Raw genomic sequence first — 27,282 nt, 5'->3', positions numbered from 1 at the left:
TCAGTAGCTGGGTGGTGCGTAGTCCATCGGCGTCCACCTTCTGTACCACCCCCTTTCTCACTAGGGTCCACAGGTCCAGATGCAACCGTCGAAGGAAGTCAGACACCATCTCTCCTTCTTTCTGGGCCAGAGCATGGAACCGAGCCATCAGCGCAAACGTATCCACAGGAACCCCATACACTTTGGTGAGGGAGTAGATGATGTCGGCCCCATCAGCATCCGGGTGGTCGTCCCGATAGCAGCGCACCATGTGGGATGCTGGGGGTCGCAGGCACTCAATTATGCGCTGTCTCCGGACGGCATCCGTGCAGGACCATTCAGGCAGTACCTGTTCCATGTTATCCAGCCATTCTTCGAACCTGACTTCTCCCAGCGGAGTGGGTTTGTCACCAGAGAAGGCCTACAGCTTTCGGTATTGGAGGGACTGTGTAGTGTGGTAAATGGCTTCTGCGAGGACAGGGATGGAGGCGTTATCCAACAGGCTACCTCCAGCAGGGGAATAGACGTCTAGTCACTACAAGCTGGCCCTGCTCAGTGCTGGCCTAACGGCCGAGGGGGTGAATGACGTGCCTAGACCCATGGCAGCGGGCCATCAGGGGGTCAAGCTGCTCTCAGTAGTACGGACAGGGATGGCCGTGACAGCACTTAACAGACAAGGGTAGCCCCTCTGGGGTGTTGACTCAGCCAGGGGTTCGACGGAATCCACCTGTACTAATGGGCATCAGATGCCGCGGGCATCGGGCAGAAGTAGTACTGCAGGCAGCGCTTTGGGGCATATATCCCGGTCGGTGACAAATAGTATCTTACGCCAGCTATGTTCCCCATCATAGTAGTGATCTTGCACTCGGGCAGTGTCCAGGAGCGGGAGTTTCCTGATTTGGTCAGTCACCGTGCCCAGGGAGAGGGTAGCGGGCACGTGTCCACCAGCAAGGGCACGTGTCAGGGGGATTTCATGCCGCTGAGCCCACTTGCACACCTCGGACGGCGAGGGCACAAACATGACGGAACGGGCAAAAATTGGTCACAATGAGAAAAAAATCTTGGGCACCCCAGGTCTGAGATCTCAGCAGCGCCTCCAAATTTAGCCCTTTTTCTGACACTCTAAAAGAGACTACGGGTAACTGCACACACCTGCGGCTCCAGGAGATCTGAGCCTCCGCTAGCTGGGAGCCTGGGGTAGCACTTATTAGCGCATCGCCTCCACTTACCCAGGATCCCCGTAATATGAGATTACCCTGGGCAAGAAACATATGCACACACATATATGATGCAACCAACTTTACTATACTACACGATACCTTAGCACTCTATCATATTAACACACAGCATATAACCCAATACATAATCTATAACGTAATATAACCTTAACTCAGCTAAATGATAATGTTCTTATAACGTGAGTGGCTCGGCCACGCTCTTAATGAGTATTGTTCTGTACAGTAGTGGCTCAGCCACGCTCTTAATGAGTATGTCCTTGTCCCGTCACCACGTGCCCCACACACAGTGTCCTTGCAATAATAGAAAGGAGTGTTCCGTGTATTAGGCCTTTGGTCCCTCATTAGTGTCCTCAAAGAGTTACGCCTAAGGCGGGATCAGCGCCTGTTGACCGGTGTTGGTGCACTTAATGTAAATACCTTCTGGTCACGGCGGTGACCGGTAATACTTCGAAAACGATCAGCCGAAACCTTGCTTGTCTTTGATGTCCGCGGTGCAGCTGTCTGGTCCCAAGCAGCTCACCAGCGAACCTGCTCCGCACGCTTGTCCCTAACTGCCTACACAGTAAGGTGACTGATCGCTACCACTAAGGGCGTCCCTGCAGCACAGAAACCTACTGTGGCTCAGGAGTTTTTCCTAAGGGCCTGCAGGGTAAAGCTAGCCTATGCAGGCGGGTCACGGACCCCCTGCATGCATACACCCTCCTCCTTTACCTTCCAGATCCCCTCTGACTAGCGTGGTCTCTCCCCCACGCTTCCCTTTCCTCCTCCTGTAATTCTAGCCTTCCGATTGGCTCCTCGAGTCAGGTGACTGCCCAGGAGCTCATGGGAGTTGTAGTTCCTCAACGGAGCCTCTCTGCCTTGAGCTGCACAGACTCACAGCTATTGCATCAACCTCTGCAACACTGTTGCAGACCTCCACATGACTCTCCTGAACAGACTCAAAATACCAAGTGAACACACACTGAACACACATGTGAGGTTCCTACCACATCCCTACATATATTAAAGTGTTAAAAGTGTAAATTTAATGCAACAATCCTCTCCCCCAATTTGTAGAAAGGATACACAAATGTAGCCCCTTTTAATAATACTGATTGTGTAAATTGATATTTCACAATTGCATTATATATGAGCATTTGACAGACATTTTCCTTTTTCTGTCTTAGGGCCTCATGCAGTAAGCGCCGATAAGGCTTTTTTCGCCATTTTTCCGCCAAAAATGCCTTCCCGATTCAGTAAACGCCGAAAAGTGGCAAAAATTGGCAATTTTGGTTCCCGATAAAAACTTATCGGCAGCCGGGTGCCGATAAGCCACTTTTCGGCACTTTTTGAAATCGGCTGAATTCAAGTAGCCCCGATCAGCTTTTCGCTGCTGATTGGCACTCTAGAATTGAGAGTTTTACGCCAATCTGTCCCACCAGCTTAAGTTGGCAAGTTGGTGGTGGTAACAAAGTATGGTCCCAAAGGGATCAAGAAAAGACCCTCCAAATACATGCACTCTATGATAAAGTTTAAATTGGTAAGTATTAGAAATTAATTGGCTCCTATGGAGATATAGAGTCTTCATTAAAAACGAAAATAATAAAATTTTATTACATCAAAAAAAACTGTGACTGTGTGAATTAATTATAAAAAAGAACAAACAATGTTTAAAATCCCCGTAGAGGAGAGTAATATTGCATATATTCAGCACCCAAGATTTATATGGGCAATTTGTTATTAAATGCAACCATAGGGGAAGTACAATATTACTCCGACATCAGCAAAGTACTATTAATTCCCAGAAGGAACCACAATGTGTTTGGTATTATGTATGCTGCCTCCTATATTATCATGTGAATGTGGTCTCCAATATATTGGTAGAACATCAATAACTTTAGGCACACGGTTCCTAGAACATAGGAGAAATGTCATACGTGGGTTTACCATGCACAGTTTATCACGACACTACATTAGTAAACATAATAAAAATCCATGTAGTTTGTCAGTTATGGGTATTGAAACCATTCCTTCTACTATATTGGTAGGTGATAGATTTAAGAAATTATGTACGCGTGAGACATATTGGATGTATGTACTAGGTACATTACATCCGTGTGGATTGAATGATCATATTGATGTTAGCACTGTTGTTTAGTGTTATGGTACCAACATGTTTTGAGGTACGTCTCTGAGGTCTGGTTTGGATGGGTTTTCCTGTCCCCTCATTGATAGTTGTCTCATCTCAGTTTGGTTGGTTTTACTATAGGTGCTCCTTTGGCCCATATAGACATAACAGGTAGAAAGTGCATATATTATTAATATCATTATTATTAATTAATAGTATAGACACATTAGGTCTATGCCTATGATTACACATACTTTGACACAAAGGTTTTTTGTACATTTTTGGGGAGTTGTGGCCCCCATCGGTCCTGAGGTTTTTTCTGTCTCTGATTCTGCTTTCTCCAGTCTATGATTATTCTAATGGTTATAAATGATATATTATTTGGTATATTATTTGGTATATAATTTGGTATATAATTTGCCTACGGCCACACCACCCTGAATGTGCCCGATCTTGTCTGATCTCAGAATCTAAGCAGGGTTGGGCCTGGTTAGTACTTGGATGGGAGACCACCTGGGAATACCAGGTGCTGTAGGCTAAAAATGTTATTTTATCCCCTATATTATGTATTTTATTGTTATTCCTTCCTTTCCATATTTCTCTTTCCCCTCCCCTTTTTCCTTAATAACCGCAAAGGTAATTAAGGGGTTAAGCCAGCCTGGCCTGATACCCACCCTTCACCCATTCATTTGTACAGTGGCTTCATCATGCAACTATATATATACACACATATATATATATATATAACAAGATACAATCAGCGCAAATCTCAACACTTTGTTAATGTAGAAATACTAAAAACCACACCTGGCCAAATCAGTCAAAATGAGAGGTATTAACCCCTTTAAACGACTAACCTACAACAATGCTGCCACTTGGGTCCACGGCTCCACACTTGCCGCCAGGAATTTGTATAGAGAAGAGTGACCTAGGCGCAAATATGCAGGGAGAGAAGACGGGAGAAAAACATCATAGGGCAATATATCTGAGCAATTCAGGGGTTAGATGGTAAGATATGCACTTACACTTAGTACAGCAAAAATCAGCCTTTAATCCACTTGGGAATTCGGGAACTCTGCTCCCAATGTTGATCTTTCTTTTTCTGTAATCTTTGTGTTCTCTGGATCAGTGATGATCCTCCAACAGTTATCACCACATCACAGTGCGTCTGCTACCAGATGATACCTTGCAGGTGGTTAGATCTCACGAAAAGGGATAGGTAGGGAATAAAAAGGAAGAGCAGAAATTGTGTAAAACCTTTTAATAAAATGTAACTAAAAACAAAAAATGGTATTAAACTCACATGCTGTGAATTGAATACAAGCAGTTGAGAGTATAAGCGAGTCTCTCACACTCGATTCTGGAGAACGCCGGTTGCCAGCACTGTTCGCTTGTGCGGTTACTTCCGCATCACGTGGCCCGGCTCTCGCGAGACTCTGTCTCTAAATTTTGTTAATCTGCTGCCTTGGCTCCGTTGTACAGGATCAGTTTCTCAGCGTGTCTCCAATTGCTCCGTGAAAGCGTTTGCCCTACGCGTTTCTCCACTTCGGCTTCGGCAGGGGCTGCTATCATTGACTAATCCCTACCCAGGGTATATATATATACCTCTCGTGACTGATTGGTTAATGTGGAAATTGGCTAATTGACATATTTTACCATCTGTGCACTATATTTGGCAACCTTATCATCGAGAAATAATGTGTATACAAAGAGATCACACATAGCACCATAATTAGTTACAATATAATAATATCATAACTTAAGTAACATCTAGATCGACATCCAACAAAATATCATTATCATGCTTAAATATTATACAACAGTCTAAAATAAACAGGATACTTCCTGCCTATCACCATTTGAACCTATTTAGGCCTCACAACAATATATTTATATCTTGGATACAGGATTATACATCATGGCATAAATTTGGAACAATTAACCCCATAATGAATCCATATTACATCATCCACTTAGTGGAGATACCCTTGGGATATCTAGATAGATCTAAACTGATCATAAAGGTACACAGTATTACGCACATCATTTAGAGAGGAACAGTAATGTTACAAATTAACAATGGGGATTATCTGTTAACCTTTAACTTAACCAATTCCCCATTTATATAATTTGCCATAAATCCTATTCAATACATAGAGGGCGAATAGTATAGATTATTTATTAAATAACTTAAACTTGATATGTATGTTTATTTAACCACATTATCAACAATAAAGAGAGGCTTTTCAATGTTCTACGTAATTTCTTTATATTACTTTAAATACCAAAATATGAAATTCTCCATTTATGTTAACAAATTCATTAGATTCCAACATTAAATTCAATATTTTTGAGTGAAGTATATTTGATATAATCATTTTATTTTATTTTATTTTATTGTATCCTACCAATAATTACAGTCTTGATCATTGTAACCTAAATTGTGAACTTAATCTAATTATATGATCACACCCGTGAGATTATTAAATAAACTATTAAATCATATAAACTCTTGCTGTACTTTTACTATATATAGATTCCATTTTACTTAATAACTCCTAAAATTTATAATCCATGTCCAACATAATACCCAATGTACAATTAGTCAAATATTATAGCACAACATAATTAATCCACATTATACATTATAATTTCAATATACCCATGGGGAACACATATATTAGCACACACTTATTATTGAGTTTTCCTCAATGATTCACAGTTTTAACATATTAATCCTAGGTAGAGAACAGTGCACTACACAAGATTGAACTTAATATAGGTGGGTCAGCTTAACACTATATTGATTCACATAACACTTCATAAAAGAAAAGAGAACAAATGACACTTGATGGATATATACAAAATTATGGTTCACATTACAACAACACAAATTATATACATTACTTGGTTACATAATAGATATCTGATATTAAATAGATCTTAGGGAGATCTTCATTAAGGGATTTTCAGGGCCTAATGAAAAATAGACTTTAAAAATAATATTTGTATTTCTCCTGTAAGATGTAATTTTTAAATATTTGTAAATGTAGAGCAAAGTGGTTCACATATACCTAATGGTATGCTGAAGCAGCCATTCAGGCTGTTTTCTGACACAAAATCCCCATCTAAATCAATAGGGATTGTCAGATGAAGCCCCTTACGCATAAATAGATTTGCCCCCATTGTGCACTTATACTGTAGTTGCGTTAATACCATGGGCACTTATTTTCCCCTTTAATATTAAAAAGTAAATACATAGCAATATTTAGTAAGACCATTTCCAATGAGCTAAAGGTTGTATAACTTCAAAACAGACAGCAATAAAAACTATTAGGCAGCTCCAAAAATGTAATAACAGACCTCCTCTTCCCAATTCAATTGCCCTTTAACCATCTTCAAATATTTACAGAGATACCTGTTGCATAGGGAATGTGTTGAAAATAAAGACTGTAACATCCACCAACCCAACTTCAATTTACTTTTACTGATGCGTGAGGCACCACATCAAATAGACAAGTATTCTGGTTATTAGTATGAGTCATTTCCTCAATATACCAAAAATGATGAACTACTTATCAGTTAAAAATAGTGCAACAAAGGAGACATAGAGGTTTCAACAGGAACAAACATAAAATAAATACTGCTGCAGAGATTAACAGGCCCCACACTAAATTCCCCACCATTAATGGACCATTAAAACAGGAGACACAAAGTCTGAAAGCCTTACTGAAACAGTAACAAAATAACTAACTCAGGTAATGGCATCTTTATATTTTCTGGCCTTTTTACAGTATTAGGTTTACAAAAAAGAAAAGCATAATTAAAAGGTCATCAATTATATGCAGCATAGCAGTGGTTTATATGCATTATATATTGCCACGTAGGTAGATTTTTCCCAGCACTAGAAAGGCAATGGCTTTCACAGACAGGTGTGAACATATAGTAGTAAAGAAGTATACTTAACTCAGGAAGGATTATTTTCATCCCTTGTGGTATACAATTTGCATATATGGCACCGGGGCTTTTTGTTTGCCTTCCTTTTAATCTATATAAATATAATATGAATAGATAATAGTTCACCAGTTAGAATTTAGAAACATATTCAGGTTGTTTGAAAAATTTACTTTTGGCCTATATTACTACTGTATGTTACTGTAAATGTAAAGACAGGTGCTGAGGCTAGTGTACACAGAATATTCCCAAGCCTTGCAAAGTTTAAGCATTCTGAAATCTCTCTTCAGGACCTCACTCAGGCCAAGTATTTGAGGCAACCATAGTTGCATAGTAGATGAGGTTGAAAAAAGACATATGTCCGTCAAGTTCAACCTACAGTATGTTAAATTTAGATGGCAGATACTCATCCTATATTTGTATTTCCAGTATATTGATCCAGAGGAAGGCAAACATAAAACTCCAGTTAAACATTATCCAATGATGCCTCATAAGGGAAACATAAATTCCTTCCTAACTCCAATAATGGCAGATGTCTCCCTAGATCAGCATCCTTCCCATGTTTACTTATTTAGTATATCCCTGTATACCTTTCTAAAAAGATATCCAACTTTTTTTTAACATATCTATTGTATTGTATCTGCAATCACAGTCTCCATTGGTAAAGAATTCCATATTTTAATTGCCCTTACTGTAAAGAACCCTTTCCTTTGTTCTGGTAAAATCTCCTTTCCTCCAACTTTAAGGAATGACCTGTGTCTTTTGTACTGCTCTTGGTATGAATAGTTCTTTTGGAAGGTCCATCTATTGACCCAGAATATATTTGTATATAGTTATCATATCCCCTCTTAGACGCCTCTTTTCTAATGTAAACTAATCTAATTTAGCTAGCCTCTCCTCTTATGTGAGATTTTCCATCTCCTTTATTAATTTGGTGGCTCTTCTCTGCACTTTTTCTAGTTCCAAAATGTCTTTCTCATGGAGTGGTGCCTAAAAAAATACTCCTTATTCAAAGTGTGTTTTTACTAATGCCTTATAAAGGGGCATAATTATGTTTACTTCCCTTCCATCCCTTTCCCATTTAATGCAAGAAAAGATCTTGTTTGCCTTTGCAGCTACTGCATGACGTTGGGCACTATTGCTAAGCCTGCTGTCTACAAGCACTCCTAAATCCTTCTCCATCAAGAATTCTCCTGATGTATCCCCATTTCATTTGTACATTGCGTGTTTATCCTTGTTTCCCAAATGCATAATCTTACATTTATTTGTATTTAACCTCATCTGCCATTTACCTGCCCACGTTTCCCGTCTATCAAAGTCCTTCTGTTGAGAAATTATATCCTGCACTTATTTAACTACCTTACATAATTTAGTATCATCAGCAAAGATGGATAATTTGCTCTCTATAACAGCCTTAAGGTCATCAATAAACAAGTTAAAAAGCAGGGGTCCCAGTACTAATGCTTGAGGTACTCCACTTACAACTTTAACCCAACCTGAAATCTTCCATTGGTGACAACTCTGCTTTCTATCCTTCAACCAGTTTTCAATCCAGGTGCAAATATTTTTCTGAAAGTAATTTCCTTTATTTTGTACACTAGCCTCTTTTTTGGCATCATATCAAAAGCCTTGGCAGCATCGACTGCATTACTCTAGTCTAAATTCCTACTTACTCCTCAAATAAACTAATAAGGTTAGTTAGGCATGACTAAACCTTCATAAATCCATGCTGACTATTACTAATAATTTTGCTATCCATTAAGTACTCCTGAATATTATCCCGTACTAAACCTTCAAGTAGCTCCTTCACTATTGATGTCCAGTTTACAGATCTGTAATTATATTTATTTGCAAATGAGCTGCATTAACATGTGTTCAAGAGCTTTGGATATTCTTAAAATCTGGTGTGGCCGGTGGTCACACGAGAGCTTTCAGAATCAATTTCTTCCAGTAATCAATTATATTAGGACACAAATGCACCTAGCCCACTAGGTTATATATTTTTGTAATACCATTCATCCCTTTGGAAGCAAAAAGCAGAATTGCACCAACTACCAGTGTGTCAAAGAATACATGCACAGTATGACTGAGTATGTGTAACGATGCGCGGAACACGCCCCGCTGCAGCGTGTTCCTTCCTTACTTGTTTAACTTCTGATCGCCGCCCTCTAGCTGCGAGTCAAGATCCTGTGTCTTTAAGTATCCTGAAGCAAACGATGCCATCTTGCTTCCTGGAAAATCCTTCCGTCTTCCTCTGGACAGGAAGTAAGCCTCTCTCTGACTTCCTCATTCCTTACAGCTGCTGCTGCTGCTACCTTTAAATAGCACTTAGTGGCTACCTGTCTGCGTTCCTGCAAGTACTACCATCGCATGCTGTTCCTGCCTGGACCTCCTTGGGATCTTTACGCATCTCCTTTGGATTCCGGAAGACTGGGACAGTCACTCATTTACTACTGAGGTTAGTTTACCGTCGGGTAGTGTAGGACCTGCTAAGTAGGGTTTACCTTGACATGGTAGCAGGCTTACAATACTTTGGCCAAGGCATTCAACTAAACAACCCTTACTTTGTAATTAGTACCGCTGCACTCTACAGTTATTGGCACTATGCCTTTAAGGAGGCTGGACGTCCTCCAGGATGCACCCCACTTTTGTGACCTACTGGCACTCTGTCCTAAAGGAGGCTGGACATCCTCCAGGATGCACTCCACTATTGTTACCTTGTGCGTTGGAACCTATCCTCCCTTGCTCCCCATCAGTGGCGCACCCCACACGCCGCGGCAGTGCCTGAGAAAGCACGAAACCCCGCTCTGCTGCCAGAGCATGTGCGCACATGCAGCTGGGCCAGTCATGTCTCTGTGCTTGGCTACGCACCTCCGGACGCATGGCGCATTCTCGTGCACCTGGTGCGCTCACGTGACTACGTTCGCCGATCCCCAGCTGCGGGGCAACTCACTCCCTTTCGTGTGTCCTGCGGATTCCCCACCTTGCTATCGGGTCCTTTCCCTTCCCCCAGCTTGTGTGTAGGAGCACAAGCTGGACAGTATGTCGAACCAAAAACATACGGACCCCCAGTGGTGGCCCCGTCTGGAACCCCTTCACCGTTGGGAGACTCTATTTCCTTTCTTTTCTCCAGAATTGTTTTTCCTCCTACTCCAGACCATGGAGTGCTGTACTGGGGTTCCCTGGCCGTGCTGTTTGTAAGTCCTGCCCCTGTTTCCTGTTCCTACAGCAACCCAGATCCCCTATGGACTGCTCCTTGGAATCTCCTGAGACCCAACTGTGCTCACCACTGTGGTAAGAACTCTCTGGAATATTTTCCCCCTAGTCTAGTAAGGATCGCTCGGAGTTCGATCCTGAAGATAGGGATACTGTAAGGAATTGGGGAACACGCCCCCTGCGGCGTGTTCCCTTCTTGCCTGCCGCATCTCAGTTCCCGCTCTCCTTAGAGAGCATGCACGCAGCCGTGGTTCCCTACTTGTACCACGGAGCCCGGCCACCCCCGGTCGCGTCGTGCATTCTCTGACACGTGGCGCGTACACGTGACGGCGTGCACCGCCCTCCAGCTGCGAGTCAAGAATCTCTGATGCCTCTCTGTATGGCATGCGCTGCCCTCTAGCTGCGAGTCTATCTTCCTATGCATCTCTGCCCCTTAGTCTGTTGGATTGCCTGCAGTTCAATCCTGAAGAAGGGGGTACTGTAACGATGTGTGGAACACGCCCCCCTGCGGTGTGTTCCTTCCTTAATTGTTTAACTTCTGATCGCCGCCCTCTAGCTGCGAGTCAATATCCTGTGTCTTTAAGTATCCTGAAGCAAACGATGCCATCTTGCTTCCTGGCAAATCCTTCCCTCTTCCTCCTGACAGGAAGTAAGCCTCTCTCTGACTTCCTCATTCCTTACAGCTGCTTCTGCTACCTTTAAATAGCACTCAGTCGCTACCTGTCTGCGTTCCTGCAAGTACTACCATCGCATGCTGTTCCTGCCTGGACCTCCTTGGGATCTTTACGCATCTCCTTTGGATTCCGGAAGACTGGGACAGTCACTCATTTACTACTGAGGTTAGTTTACCGTCGGGTAGTGTAGGACCTGGTAAGTAGGGTTTACCTTGACGTGGTAGAAGGCTTACAATACTTTGGCCAAAGCATTCAACTAAACAACCCTTACTTTGTCATTCGTACCGCTGCACTCTACAGTTATTGGCACTATGCCTTTAAGGAGGCTGGACGTCCTCCAGGATGCACTCCACTTTTGTGACCTACTGGCACTCTGCCCTAAAGGAGGCTGGACGTCCTCCAGGATGCACTCCACTATTGTTACCTTGTGCATTGGAACGTATCCTCCCTTGCTCCCCATCAGTGGCGCACCCCATACCCCGTGGCGGTGCCTGAAAACGCGCGCAACCCCGCTCTGCTGCCAGAGCATGTGCACACATGCAGCTGGGCCAGTCATGTCTCTGTGCTTGGCTACGCACCTCCGGACGCATCGCGCATTCTCCTGCGCATGGTGCGCTCACGTGACTATGTGCGCCGATCCCCAGCTGCACGGCAACTCCCTCCCTTTCGTGTGTCCTGCGGATTCCCCACCTCGCTACCAGGTCCTTTCCCTTCCCCCAGCTTGTGTGTAGGAGCACAAGCGTGACAGTATGAGAACATAGTATGACTGAGGTTTTCTGCATAGCACAGAATGGATTTTACCCCATTAAATTTGGTTACAAACATTAATGATTATTGACAGCTGTTTGTATTTTGAAAGATACTGTAAGTACAGTGGGTTTTTTTTTATTATTAAGTAGGACTTAGTGAAGTTACACTGAGGATTTGTCCTAATTGTTTTTATAGGTGTAGCCCCGGTTTTATTTTGCCTCCAGAGACCCCCTTGCCTGCGCGCCGAGCGGTCGCGGGTGCCGCCGGAGGCAGCGACTGACCCGCCGGCACACTGAGAAGGTGGGGACCGGAGCAGGGAGCACTCTGAGGCTCTGCGGCGCACCCAGCTAGTGGGGGCCGCCATTGTGTCTGCTCGCAGTTGCGCAGTGTAATCGCGCACACGCTGTACAGTGCCAGGAGTGCCGGCAGCAATGTTAAGGTTGGCGTGAGGTCGCACATGCGTAGAACCACCGCGGTAGCCATTACAGGATAGCGCAGGGGCAGTAAGGGTAGCGCACGGGGTCCCAATGCTAAAGAGGTCCTGAGTGGACTACAATTCCCAGCAGCCTCTGGGGATTGCCCTCTCACCCACATCATGTGCAGCCAGCCAGCAAATAGGGTTTTGCAGCTTCTCCTGTGGAGGAAGGCTACAATGTTGCGGGGACCACGTTTGTCAGTTGAAGCTGGGAGCAGGAAGGGGGAGGAAGGATGTAGGGAGCAAGTGGCTCCTACACCAGGTAAGGTAGTTCCCCAGATCCCAGGCAGGTCCCAATCCCCACCAGGGTAGTGGGTAGGTACTGAGGGACGGCCCCTAGGTTAGGGACCCTGCCCTTAGGTGTGAGTCTGCAGTCTTGTCAGTGTCACGGCTGTCAGTGCTGTGAGCGCTGACAAGTAGGCACAGTGTGTGTGCAGTGCAGTGCAGTGCGATTGCTGCAGGTACCGTGTGAGTGCAGTGGGTTGCTGCAGGTACCGTGTGAGTGCAGTGGGTTGCTGCAGGTACCGTGTGAGTGCAGTGGGTTGCTGCAGGTACCGTGTGAGTGCAGTGGGTTGCTGCAGGTTCAGTGTGTGTGCAGTGTGGTTGCTGCAGGTACCGAGTGAGTGCAATGGGTTGCTGCAGGTTCAGTGTGAGTGCAGTGCGTTTGCTGCAGAGGTTAGGGAGAAGTAGTCAGAAGGGATCCGGGAGGTGAAAAGAGAGGTAGTGTGGGTGCATAGGACAGGCTACCCCGTAGGCCCCTAAAAGTGTTCCCTGAAGACACCAAAGGTTGCTGTCCTGCAGGGACGGCCTATAGTAGTAGCGAGCATCACCCTTACTGTGTAGACAGCTAGGGACAAAGAGACAAGCGTGCGGAGCAGGGTTGTTGGCGAGTCGTCTGGGACCAGACGGCTGGACATTAAGACCAAGAGGCAGACCGTGATTCATCTGACCCTTTGCGAAGAGGTACCGGTCACCGCCGTGACTGGAAGGTACTATAACATCAAGTGCACCAACACCGGTCAACAGGCGCTGATCCCGCCTTAGGCTAAACTCTTTAGGAACACTGAGCGAGTGGTTAAAGAACTGAGCCTATACCATCACTTTAATATATATGGACACGATGTGGGGCACGCGGTGAGGGGACGGAGGCGTTGCTCCTGATGAGAGTGGCCAGGCCACTAAGGTTACACGTTAAGGTTATATTGCTATAATATAGAGTGATAAGGTTCCGTGCATTATCATATAGTAAAACTGGTTGCATATATATATAAAATACACAGGGGGCTCGTCGCTTCGCCATACAAACACAAAAAAATATTAAGGGTAAACTACCTGGTGCACAGTGTGTGTGTGCAGTGCAGTGCGATTGCTGCAGGTACCGTGTGAGTGCAGTGGGTTGCTGCAGGTACCGTGTGAGTGCAGTGGGTTGCTGCAGGTACCGTGTGAGTGCAGTGGGTTGCTGCAGGTACCGTGTGAGTGCAGTGGGTTGCTGCAGGTTCAGTGTGTGTGCAGTGTGGTTGCTGCAGGTACCGAGTGAGTGCAATGGGTTGCTGCAGGTTCAGTGTGAGTGCAGTGCGTTTGCTGCAGAGGTTAGGGAGAAGTAGTCAGAAGGGATCCGGGAGGTGAAAAGAGAGGTAGTGTGGGTGCATAGGACAGGCTACCCCGTAGGCCCCTAAAAGTGTTCCCTGAAGACACCAAAGGTTGCTGTCCTGCAGGGACGGCCTATAGTAGTAGCGAGCATCACCCTTACTGTGTAGACAGCTAGGGACAAAGAGACAAGCGTGCGGAGCAGGGTTGTTGGCGAGTCGTCTGGGACCAGACGGCTGGACATTAAGACCAAGAGGCAGACCGTGATTCATCTGACCCTTTGCGAAGAGGTACCGGTCACCGCCGTGACCGGAAGGTACTATAACATCAAGTGCACCAACACCGGTCAACAGGCGCTGATCCCGCCTTAGGCTAAACTCTTTAGGAACACTGAGCGAGTGGTTAAAGAACTGAGCCTATACCATCACTTTAATATATATGGACACGGTGTGGGGCACGCGGTGAGGGGACGGAGGCGTTGCTCCTGATGAGAGTGGCCAGGCCACTAAGGTTACACGTTAAGGTTATATTGCTATAATATAGAGTGATAAGGTTCCGTGCATTATCATATAGTAAAACTGGTTGCATATATATATAAAATACACAGGGGGCACGTCGCTTCGCCATACAAACACAAAAAAATATTAAGGGTAAACTACCTGGTGCAAGGGAGAACGCAAGGCAACAACACACAAATAATCAGATGATTACATAAAGCCCCCTGTAATTGCACTCTAGGTAGGCGACATTACTAGTACAACGTCATCTGTAAAGGGGCCACTGAATAGCCTATTCCCTTATTAGGGTAAGCCGCAAAGGTCACACTCAAATAAAAATAAAAAACTTTTAATCAATAATGTTTAAAAACGACGAGACACCATAAAAATGCATACACAATGCATATTAAAATCCCCAAATGTGTATAGGCACAAAAGCAGGCAAGGGACTCTCAATGTCCAGAGCCTAAGGATAGGCTGACACGACACTGCATAGATCCACACAATGGATTACTTCCTGGAACTGCAGCCGCGGACACGCTAGCGATCAGGTTGTATTTCACCTAACCGAGGGGTATTGAACACTCCATTACTCACTGCAGCATACCATTTATTAATTAATTTTGGTTACGCAACCACACATACCCATTGTGTGGATCTATGCAGTGTCGTGTCAGCCTATCCTTAGGCTCTGGACATTGAGAGTCCCTTGCCTGCTTTTGTGCCTATACACATTTGGGGATTTTAATATGCATTGTGTATGCATTTTTATGGTGTCTCGTCGTTTTTAAACATTATTGATTAAAAGTTTTTTATTTTTATTTGAGTGTGACCTTTGCGGCTTACCCTAATAAGGGAATAGGCTATTCAGTGGCCCCTTTACAGATGACGTTGTACTAGTAATGTCACCTACCTAGAGTGCAATTACAGGGGGCTTTATGTAATCATCTGATTATTTGTGTGTTGTTGCATATATATATATATATATGTGTGTGTTGTTGTATTTCTTGCCCAGGGTAATCTCACATCACGGGGATCCTGGGTAAGTGGAGGCGCTGCACTAAGTAAGTGTATGAGTGTTACCCCAGGCTCCCAGCTAGCGGAGGCTCAGATCTCCTGGAGCCGCAGGTATTGTACAGCGACCAGTAGTTCCTTTGGGAGGGTTCAGAAAAAGGGCTACATCGGCAAAGTTTGTTTGACCAGAAAGTCATTGTAAGAGAGTGGCTATTATTTAACCTGTCTATAATAAACTAAATAGCCATGGTAGAATTGGGCGTCAATTATCTCAGGGCAAAAGTGGAGATGGATTTAAACCTTTTCATTATGTTCAGTTGTGGTGTTGGCATTCCCCCGTTACTCCATGTGGCACTTCAGTTTTATGCTATGGATTCTTTCTCATCTAATTTCTAAATACTTATAGAGGACCTATCCTGCACTGAGGACCAGGTGACGTCATCTACTCCAAGAAAGTTTAAAATCCACCTTATATTCTTGTACGAAACTTGAGGAACAAATGGTGCTCCCAAAAACGCTGTGTAATGCTGCTGACTGCAGAACAGGATACGGACACGCAGGGCAGAGGTACGGAGTAGGTACACCCACCTAGGCCTGGGATCTGAAGCTTAGGATGCAGGGGAAGACAGGTCCAGTTCTCGGGAAGGTGCAGGCAAGGTGAGGACTCAGGAACAAACAAGGACAGAGGAACCGGACTGGAACAACAGGAACAATGCAGGGGGAACCGGACTGGAACAAAGCAGGAACATCAAGAACAAGTAAGGAGGTAATCCGGTCCAGGCAGGGGTCAAGACAAACAGGATCAAAGGCAGAGCAAGGCATAGAGTAATTGGCTACTTTGCACAAGCAAAGACAAGTTGCAACTGCTTGCTATTTAAAGGCCAGAGGCAGCTGCTGGCAATGAGAGTCAGAGAGAGGTTTACTTCCTCTCAGGTGGGTAAGGGCAGGATTTGCCAGAAAGTAAGAAGGCCACACTTGCTTCAGTGGGATTGAAGTCACTTCCCGTCGGGAACTGAGGGCAGGATTTGCCAGGAAGCGAGATGGTCCTGATTGCTTCAGTGAGGATGATGTCACCTCATGGCGGCTATCTTAGGTATCGAACAGATCCCATATATGCTGAAAGAGATCCTACACATGACTTGGGGAAATATACCTTTAGTATTAGAGGGAATCTAATGATAAAAGATACATGGCCCACGTGGAAGACAATGAGAAAAAAGTGTGGAATGTCCTACAAAATATCCAAATGTCTGCCTATACAAGGTAACATGAATTTTTATTCAGGTCGGTCCCAAATTATGTTTAAGACGTGGGAAACTAAGGGAATAAAAATATAGGGCAGCTGGTAGGTACACGGGGACGCTTTATGTAATTTGAAGAGCCGAGGGATAAGAAGGAGTTCTCACGATCTCATTACTTTACCTACAGGAAGACCTTACATTACTGTAAGAGCCTAGAGAACTATAAGAAACAGATATTAGTGATAGCTACTTTAGGACTGCAAATAATATTACATTTTCGATCACTGAATTATATGATTGGATCCGAGATAAAGACCATGATAAGCAATTGCAAAAAGTATCAGTCAAGTGTAACAAGGGCTTCCTAGAAATAACAGAGATTGACTTTTTGCTGGTAGGATTGGGTAGAACCAGGAAAATAATATCAGAGACATGTAGGGAATTGCAATTTAAATTACTGGATAGAACATATTATGGGTTTGAACGGATAGAAAAAGACAAAAATAAATGCCCAAAATGTCTGCTTATTAAAGCTGATTTAAAACACTGCCTATGGGAATGCCATGTACAGTATATCTGATTTTTGGGTCCAGGTTCTAATTTATATACATGACATGACAAAAGTGGTTACTGTGAAGGAACCTCTCCCAGTTTTATTTGGAAACATGGAGGGGTGGAAAGAAGTTAATGGAGACTCAGGAATCCCAAGTATTGCTGAAATTATACTCCTGGCAGCTAGAAAGTCTATAATGCTGCAATGGATGAAGTATGACCCTCCAAACTTGGAATCGGTTAAAACATTTCTCACTCAGCTAATGACCTTAGATAAAATGGAAACAGAGACCAATAAGGAATAAAAAACTGAGAATTATTTTACAAAATGGGAACCCTTTATTGACTCCCTACCACAGAGTGAAAAAGACAAAATATATCAGGCTTTCGCACAAATCCTGGAGTCTCTTGCGTCAAATTGCACAGCGTCATAGATGAGGCAAACAAAGGGAGAAAAGAAAGGAAACAGGTTAAAGGGTTATCAAGATAGGAGAAATATATTTCCAAACCTAACGTCTGTTATAAGTGTCAAACTAAAGTTGTTTTATATATTCTGTGAGCTCATTATTTAATTGAAAAATTGCATATATTTGAGTTAAGCTTAAGTATCTGATTTATACCTTTTTTACTTTTGTAGCCCTGATTATTATATTATATTATTCTGTCCTCCTCCTGGCAGCAATCCTGGTAAGGGCAGGTTGCCAGGAGTAATCATGGATTTTCCCCACACCTTGCAGCTCAGTGAGTCAGAGAAGGTAATGCAATCAGGCCTGCTGTCCAATCAGGGACAGGGGGCTTGTTCTTACTGGAACTGACTTAAGGAGCTGCACATATCAATTTAGACAGTTGTGCCTCTACCGTGATAGAGGTGTGGTCTCTCCAACTCAGTAGTGCAGGGCTCTGCTTACAGAGGCCTTCCTTACGGGGAAAGGTGGAAGACTATTCCCCTTACCCCACAAGGGGGTAAGGGAAGAGCAAGAACTGCTCCTGGTGGCTGGGAGTGGAGGTCCAGGGACATCCTAAAGGTGAAGACCTGAGTGATAAGAAGGTATTCAGTGTAAGCTGTGCACTGCTGTGATTCAGAGAGAGAGACTGAATAAAGATCAACTGTTTCTACATTCTCCTGGCCTGAGGCTGAAATTTATCAGGGAGGAGAAGAGATAGTTCTCCTGCAGAGATTTCTCCCCACACATCTGGGGGCTGCAAGAGATGGAGGCGCTGTCACCGTGAGTATGATTCGAGCAAGACCCCAGAAGCCTGTCCTGACCTACCCTATAACACCCTACGGGAGACCCAGGGCCCCCTGTTACCAGCAGGTTTGCATCACATTACCATGAGTAACCAGAGCAGCTTTCCCCAAGATAGACCCTATGTGAGATTGGGTGGGGGAAACAGGGTTACACTTTCTTTTAAGTGTAGCCCTGGTAAGAAATAGGGCTATATATCTATCCTCCTACTGGTGTAAGCCCTGCTAAGGGCAGGCTGCCAGTAGTTATCATGGGTTTCCCCTGCTTCAAGCCCTGTCTTGATTGGTGGAGGTAGGCCCCCTGACTCTGTGTGGAAGGCAAGAGACACAGGGGAGGGGCCTGCTGACATCATGAGAGGTGGGGCTGTCTAAAGTGAGTTGCCTGATCCTGTCAGTGCCAGTAGTGGTTAGTGAGTTCTGTCTTGGGAGTGAGAAGAGAGAGTTCTGTCCTGGGATCAGGATGAATGAGTTCTAGGAGAGACAGGCCCTACATGTGGAGGAGCTCAGGCCAGTCTGAGTAGGGTTGATAGAACAATGGTGGACCAATGCCCCTCACAATGCCCCTCACACTGGGTGAGGGAGAGCTAGCACCCACCCTGAGGGTCTGCACCTTGGGGTGATGGCGGGGAGAGTGAGAGCCCCAGACAGCCCATCCTGAAGGAGTACAGTCTGGAGGAGAAGGAGAAGGAGGAGGAGACCTTGTGTATGATCTGCTGCTGCTGAGAGCTGTGTACAATAAAGAGACATTGCTGCTTTTAAGAGACTTGAGTGAGACTGAAATCTCTCGCCCTGAGACCAGGGCTCTCTGGAAGGATTTCACCCTATCCTAATAGGGATTACCAGAGATGGAGGCGCTGCACCGTTGCTAGAAGATGAAGGCACTAACCCCAGAAGCCTGTCCATGTTGTCCCCCATACCATCGCGGGAGACTCAGGCCCTCCTGTTACCAGCAGGTATGCACCACCCACAGACATGTAGCCAGCCCTCATTACACCCTAGGGGTCCGATCTGCGACCGGCGAAAGGGGTAGATGGGTTACATAAGTATAATTTAAATATGGAAAATTGTAAAGATGTGTTGAAATCTGTCATGTTTACCAGAAATGTTGGAAAATCAATAAAAAGAACAATGAGAAACAATAGAATGTCCACCAGTGTTCCTAAGTCCACAGTTTGATCCGGTGTGGGAAAAGACTACAAGAATTATATAATAAAACCATAAACAGAATTGGGCATTTAGGACTAAAGAAATTTCAAAAAGACACAAGAGAAAAAGAAGGAGGGAGCCACAGTGTACTGAAGAGAATGTGGAAACCCCTATATATGACTAGTGCACCTGCACCTATGAAACACAGCTCAAGAACTTACTGTAGGTTGCACAAGTCATCTTGTCACTATGTGACCATGGAGTTAATACTTACTAAGATAAAAGTGTGATTATTTTTCTTACAGAATACAGAGAACCACTACATTCCATATTTACATATCTAAATGTTCTTAAATTAAAATAAATACAGTAAATAAATAGGAAGTATATTAAGAGGGATCCTCCTATTCTCTTTCATAAATTCAACACTAACTTTTTAACAATACTTCTACTGTACTATTGCAAACTTGTGACTATGGATTTTATTTGGACAATGTGTATGTAATCAGAATTCTAGTCACCCTGGGGGAATGTATGTTAATTTTAGACTGTGGTATATTTAATGGACACACTTGGCAATTATTTAGAGTTGTATTTTTCTATTTCTGTACTGCTCAGCTCACCTACCTTAATTTACCTGTATACTCCACTGGACTACTGTTTTTATTGTAGTTAAGTTCCCCACTTGGTCCCCTTTTCTATTCCCCTTACCTCTGCGGTAGCATGGAAGGTTGCGGTCAGGTGGGGAAACGTGCGGGAAGGCAAGGCAGTCGCCGGGAGCTCGCGGCGCACCTGGCTAGTGGGGGCCGCCATCTTTAATTACGCATGCATGCGCTGACTGGACCGGAGGGGCGGCAGCTAATGCTTGACTCGCGCATGCGCAGTGATGGCGCAAGAGTGGCGGCCATTGCAGCAGAGGGCTCTGAGGAGAACTACAGCCCCAAGGATGCATAGGGGCCAGGAGCACATACGCGAGAGCCAATAGGGCACTGAGACTCCCTGCAGCAGGGAAAAGATACATTTGGGAGCCAGGGAGCACACCAGTCGGAGCTGAGATGCAGATTGGGTAGGTTGTGTATGTGCAGATGTCTGTGGCACCTGCACTAGACCAGAGACCCCCTAGACCCCAGCTAGGCCCCAACTCCCCTGTGTAGCTTGTAGTTGCTGCAGGAACAGGCACATAGATATGGACACTGCCCTTGTAGAACCAGAGCAATAGAGACAAAGCCAGGACGTGGCTGCATTCTGAATCAGTGTGACCTGGGACCAGATCACCCATCTGTGCTACAGAGACTATTAAAGGTGGTACCAGCCACAAGGGACCCACCCAACGTAGAGGCGGAGGCGTCGCATTTCATCACTGGATCCGTGGATCCCATCGGCATCATCTGCATCATCTGCGTGCATGGGTGTGGACACACCCGGCAGGTACTTCATCTCACCAAGTGCACCAACCATACGCTGGCTAGTGGGGCAGCACTGTCACACACACGTGGGAGGGTGAGTGACTCTATGGACACCAAGGTGTTGTGTGCTTAGAGGCACCCTAGTACTTGGGGGGGTACACCCAGCGAGGGTGAGGACACAGTGCCGGGGAGCACGGTGAAGGGGTACAGCCATGCGAGTCTTGTATGTTTTGGAGTGTTAGTATTGTTAGACTGTGCAGTAAAACTGTTATACATATACATGTGTTTTTTATTGCATGGGGTTCCTGTAACGGGGTAATTCCACACAGTAGAATGCCGTACAGGTGGAGGAGCTACCGAGCACCAACTCAGGTACACCCCAAGGTCCCAGCAGCAGATGCTCAGGTTTCCTGTGAGCCACAGGTATTACACCACACACACCGTAGCCCCACATCTCCCAGGGGGTGGGGGAAAGTGCGCTACATTATCTACTTTAGATAAACCAAAGTAGTGATCCATATGGGAGGTCGCAATAATTCAAAGGTAAAATATAGAAATAATGGTACCATAATGTCAATTATTATAGAGGAAAGAGACTTGGGAGTCATTATTTCAGCTGACTTAAAAGTAGCCAAATAATGTAACAAAGCAATGGGGGAAACCAGCATCATTCTAGGTTGTATAGTGAGAGGTATTAGCAACAGAAAGACAGAGGAAGTGATGCCACTTTGTCATGTCTGAAGAGGGAACATCCACGGGGAGAGTCTGTAGTCAAATACCATAGGGGTTTGCAGCTGGTTGGAGCCAGGGAGTCAAGATCTGTCATGCGATGGGCAAAAAGCTCTGCGAAAGGCTCTGAAAGGAGCAAGCAGAAGGGGTAGACAGGGCAGGAACAAGCAGCAAGGTGGGTCTATAGACAGGGCAGGAACAAACCAGAAGGAAGATCCATATACAGGGCAGGAAAAAACAGCAGAGTCTCACTCCAGTTAACCGAGCAGTTGAGAAGCACAGAAGAAAGCAACAGGTGGCTTCTTTGGGACGTGAGAGGTCATCTGATGAAATGAGAATCTCTTACAGACCACAAAGTTGGAGCGAGGTTGTACCTTACAGAAAACAGGCTTGAAGCGAGACCATCTCTTATAAGTAGCTGATTGAATGGAGATTGTTTCTTTGTTACTGCCCCTTGCAGGATGGGATTAACTCCTTCTGCAACCCTCCTGGGAGACCTAAGCACCCACCCTGGGGCAACTACAAGCTTCACCCAACCCCCCTCTACCAACAACAAAACCGGGTAAAGCTATTTAACCCCTTTATTACCATAGTGGTTAGCCACTAGGGTAATGAAGGTGTGTTTTGATTTTATTAATATACAGTAGTTTTGAAGCAGGGGGTCTCCGGAGCTGAACTGCATTAATGTTAGGTCCAGAGACTCCTTGCTTTCCGCGTTATAGGCCCCGGTATGGGGAATCAGTATCTCCTGCAAGTGTACATCATCCGCGTCACGTCGGGACATTTAAATGTACAGAAGATACCGGCATCCATAGCGGGGCCTGTAACTCAGGAAGCAGGGGCTCCCCGGACCTGAAATTAATGTGATTCAGCTCTGGAGACCCCTTCTTAAAATTAAAACTGCGCGATCGTGTATAAGAGCTGTGCAGGGAGATGCAGCTTCTCTCTGTGCAGCTCTTCCAGACTACTGGAGCTAAATAGAACGTTACGTTAATTTCGCTCGTTAAGCAAACAGAAACTCATGCGGTTTTGGCATTTTTTTTATCAAACGCTAAAAAAACTGCGATTTTTCTGAGTGAATACCATTTTTACACAAATTTCATAGCGTTCAGTAGGAACATGCAAACATGTTCGATAATGCAATTAATTTATCGAAGTTTAATGAAAAGATCCTTAATATGTACTTACAAACCAATGCACACTTACAATTTGGTAGTGTCTTTATAAAATATCGTCCGCAGCTTGCACAGGCTCTGGCAGTCAGCGTAGGCATCTCCAGCTGGAGTAAAAATGTTATCTCCTCTTGCATCCGCACGGGAGACACAGTGTCTCTCCTAGATGACATTACTAGTTGGCCTGACCCTCTGCCATGTCAGTTAGCTCCACCCAACACATTTCATCACCACTCAGGGTCACTTCCTCAGGGGTATTGGTCACTTCCATTAGAGTCCATGTTTAAATAGTCCGCTAATGTTAATTACCATATAGCTATTAGTGGGCCAGAACAAATAGTGGTCCGACATGCGAAAAAAATGGACTGGCATAATGCAATAGGCAATAATCATAGCTACGACAACAATAAAATACATTAAATTAATGTACAAACTACATAATAGACTGTGAAAAATATACCTACTTGTAAATATGCAAAAATTATATGTACTGTAACATGGTAAGTCCCTTCTACCTGTCTCTCCTATCTGTTATGTCAGTCCTAAGCCGCTTGGGCAGTGACAGGTTAATCTGTGGGCTTTTGATCCCCTCTCATGCTCCTCTTATGAGTGACAGAAGTGTGGTGGTGACTCATGGCCTGTGTGCAGCCTATCTGGTATAGGTACAGATCATTAGCCCGCCCCTTCTGGTTCCTCATGAGAGGAGTGCCCAATTTAATCAGTCCTGCTCTGCAGGAGGAAGAGAGCAGTAGGGCTATGAGTCTCTCCCATCGTGGGATAAGCATGCCCACCCCTTGTCCCTGGGGCTGGGGGAACATCTGATCAGAGAGAGGAGACCCTGTACTAGCTGGGCTTAAGCATCATCTAGATGTCTGGAGTCATCTAAGACCTGCACCGCTGTAATGCCATCTATGCAGTGAATGCCCTAATACAGCCCGTTCTATTGTTACACCTGTCTGGATCTGAGTCAGTAGCAGAGTGTAAAAGAGATGTGTAAATGGACTGCCTCCATTTTATATGGAACCCACTGAAGCTGGAGGCGCAGTACCACGAATGAAGAACCCAGATGACACCATAAGCATGTCCTGATCTCCATACCACCGCAGATCAGCTCAGCCCTCCTGACCCTAAAAGCTACTAGCACCACACTTTAGGTAGCATAAGTTGTGTATCTCCCACTGGGGGGGGGGGGGGGGCAGTGATACATATATAAAAACAATATATGCATAACTACATTAAGAACAAAGAAAGAATACTGGAAAATTAAAGGAAATCGAAATCATGTAGCTAAAGGAAGCCACTTAGGAGGGAGGGATCTACTGCTCGCCTAAAAAAAAAAAAAAACACATCGAAGTCTATATTGAGACCGTTAGTGGTGAGAATTTTTATATTATAAATCCAATAGATCTCTCTCTCTCTTGGCGATCTGGTTAATCCTATTCCCACCTCTCCAATTGGGTTTAGGGTAATCTGTGCCCAGACAAATTAGACCTTTGGGATCATTAAGAGTCTCCTATGAAGATTCAGATTCGATAGCGTCATAAGAAGACTCAGGTGACATCACAGGCATTGTTAACTCAGAGGCAAAGACTTGCTGCTCAAGCGATTGTATATCCATAGATAACAGTTTATGGTGAGTCAGAATACTTGGATATGCAGTGGCATCAAAGCTGGGCACAGGCTGTATAAGCCCGTCAGAATGCCGAAAAACAGAATAGAATTTCTCTGTAGGAGTTACAAAAGTATGACATTGAAAGCACAGAGGGTAGGTCAAAATCATAAAGCAAAAGTTCTAGTGGAGTAATGCTATTACTCTGATCAGCATGCAGAAGTTTATGAGAATGCTCTGCAACACATTTAATTCGTTCGAAGGATAGCATGGACACTGACTGAACGGGCCCAATGAAAGTCAATGATACAATCCTCTTGTCAAGGTCTAGTCCAGTTACACATTGTCACTTATCTGTGATAGTTGAGGGGACAAAGTAGTTCTCTGCCATTGGATTTGCCGTCAGTAGGAGGACAATACATTGGGCAGTTGGGTATTGGGATGCATCAATACAAATGCCAGGGAAACTGGGAGTGGAGATCTCGTCTTAGATGTGGGAGCCTTAGAATCTGCCATTGATACATCTGGCTCGGCAAGAGAATCAGTAAGCGGAAAACTTGTCTTTGAAGTGGGGGCCATAGAATTAGCAGAAGATGCGTCAGATACTGCAGGGGAATCAGAGGGAAGTGTGCTTGTCTTCAAAGCGTATCATTGGAATCAGCAACGGGTACATCAGGCACTGCAGAGAAATCCAAGAGAGGTGGGTAAAGGGTACATCAGACACTGCAAGAGAATCAGTGAGACATAAACTGATCCTTGAAGTGGGAGTCCCAGAATCATCAAGGGTTAAATTAGGTACTGTGGGGAAATCAGTGAAAGGAACATTGACTGGCATTTGAAACGGAAGCCTTAGAGTCAGTAATAAGTACCTCAGACACTGCAGAGGAATCCGTGAGATGTAAATTTGCAAAATTAGCAAAGGGTACATCAGGCCCTGCACAGGAATCAGTGACCGGTAAATCTATCTTTAAAGTGGGAGCCTTTGAAACCACAAGGATTATATCAGGTTCTGCAGGAAAATCAGTGAGAAGTAAACTTGTCTTTAAAGCGAGAGCTTTAGAATTAGCAAGGGTTACAGCAGCTAATGCTGGGAAATAAGTGAAAGGTGAGCTGGTCTCTGAAATGGGAGCCTTAAAATCAGCAAATGGTTTTAACAGGCACTGCAGAGGAGTCAGGGAAAGATAAACTTGTCTCCGAAGTGGGAGCCTTAGAACCAGTAAAGGTCATATCAGGGCACTGTAGAAGAATTAGTGAAAGATGAGCTGATCTTTGAAATGGGAACCTGAAAATCAGCAATTGTGATAACAGGCACTGCAGAGTGATCGAAGAAAAGTGATCTGGTATTTGAAGTGGGAACCTTAGGGGGCTATGCACTAAGCTCTGCGTTTTTGCGCCCGATTGGAAACATTTTGCTCGGCCGTTAAAAAGTGAAGCCAAAGGCTGTTCCGGCTGAGCAAAAATATGCCAAATCGTGCGAGCTGCTTTATCCCCCCCCCCACCCCCCACCTACCCGTCTGCTATCGCACTTAAACTTGTAAAGCGCGATAGCTGATAGGGAAAAAAGCCTGTAAGAACTGCATGGAGACTCTGCGTCTCAATGCGCGGCTCTTACAGGCGATCGTACTGTATAAATATACATTACAATACTAGTGTACATATGCAGGGGGTCTCCTGAGCTGAACCGCATTGGTTTCAGCCTCGGGGACCCCCTACTTCATGAGATACAGGCCCCGCTATGGGGAGCCGGTATCCCCTGTGCTTTTAAATCTACCGCATCATGTGACCGGGGGGATTTAAATCCTGCAGGGAGATATCGGCCCATTTATTGCCCCTGTATTTATGTATGTCCCTATGGATATACATATATACAGGGACAATCAATGGTTGTTTTGGATTTTTATTTTTAATGCAATTGAATTATTTTGGATGCCCATTTATTGCCCCTGTATTTATGTATGTCCTTATGGATATACATATGTAACCCCGGTCTCTTTTCAGCCCCAGAGACCCCCCATGTAGCGCTCCGAGGCTCTGCGGCACACCCGGCTAGCGGGGGCCGCCATGACAGGTTGGGCGAGCGTGCGCGTTGGTCGCGCAGGCGCAGTAAGGGTAGCGCACGCGGTCCCAATGCTAAAGAGGTCCTCAGTGGAATACAATTCCCAGCAGCCTCTGGGGATTGCCCTTTCACCCACATCACGTGCAGCCAGACAGCAAATAGGGTTTTGCAGCTTCTCCTGTGGAGGAAGGCTACAATGTTGTGGGGACCACTGAAGCTGGGAGCAGGAAGGGGGAGGCAGGGTGTAGGGAGCAAGTGGCTCCTACACCAGGTAAGGTAGATCCCCAAGTCCCAGGCAGGCCCCAATCCCTGTTAGGGTAGTGGGTAGGTACTGAGGGACAGCCCCTAGGTTAGGGACCCAGCCCTTAGGTGTGAGTGTGCAGTCTTGTCAGTGTCACGGCTGGTAGTGCTGTGAGCGCTGACAAGTAGGCACAGTGTGTGTGTGAGTGCAGTGTAGCTGCAGGTTCCGTGTGCAGTGCAGTGTTGCTGCAGGTACCGAGTGAGTGCAGTGGGTTGCTGCAGGCACCGAGTGAGTGCAGTGGGTTGCTGCAGGTTCAGTGTGAGTGCAGTGCGTTTGCTGCAGAGGTTAGGGAGCGGCTAGTCAGAGGGGACCAGGGTGGTGAAGGGAGAGGTA

At 45.1% G+C, this 27,282-nt stretch overlaps 1 non-coding gene across 1 annotated transcript; it reads left to right on the top strand.

The window, feature by feature from the left end:
- The first annotated feature begins 3,743 nt into the window (after window positions 1-3,743).
- On the top strand, window positions 3,744-3,862 carry LOC142494012 (5S ribosomal RNA). The gene has a single exon (XR_012801269.1). It is a non-coding gene; the product is annotated as a 5S ribosomal RNA (ribosomal RNA).
- Window positions 3,863-27,282: the final 23,420 nt, after the last annotated feature.

Source organism: Ascaphus truei, chromosome 4, assembly GCF_040206685.1.
Source record: "Ascaphus truei isolate aAscTru1 chromosome 4, aAscTru1.hap1, whole genome shotgun sequence".
Taxonomy (NCBI): Eukaryota; Metazoa; Chordata; class Amphibia; order Anura; family Ascaphidae; genus Ascaphus; species Ascaphus truei.
Note: the sequence above shows the minus strand (reverse complement) of the source record. Positions and strands in the feature narration are given on the sequence as shown.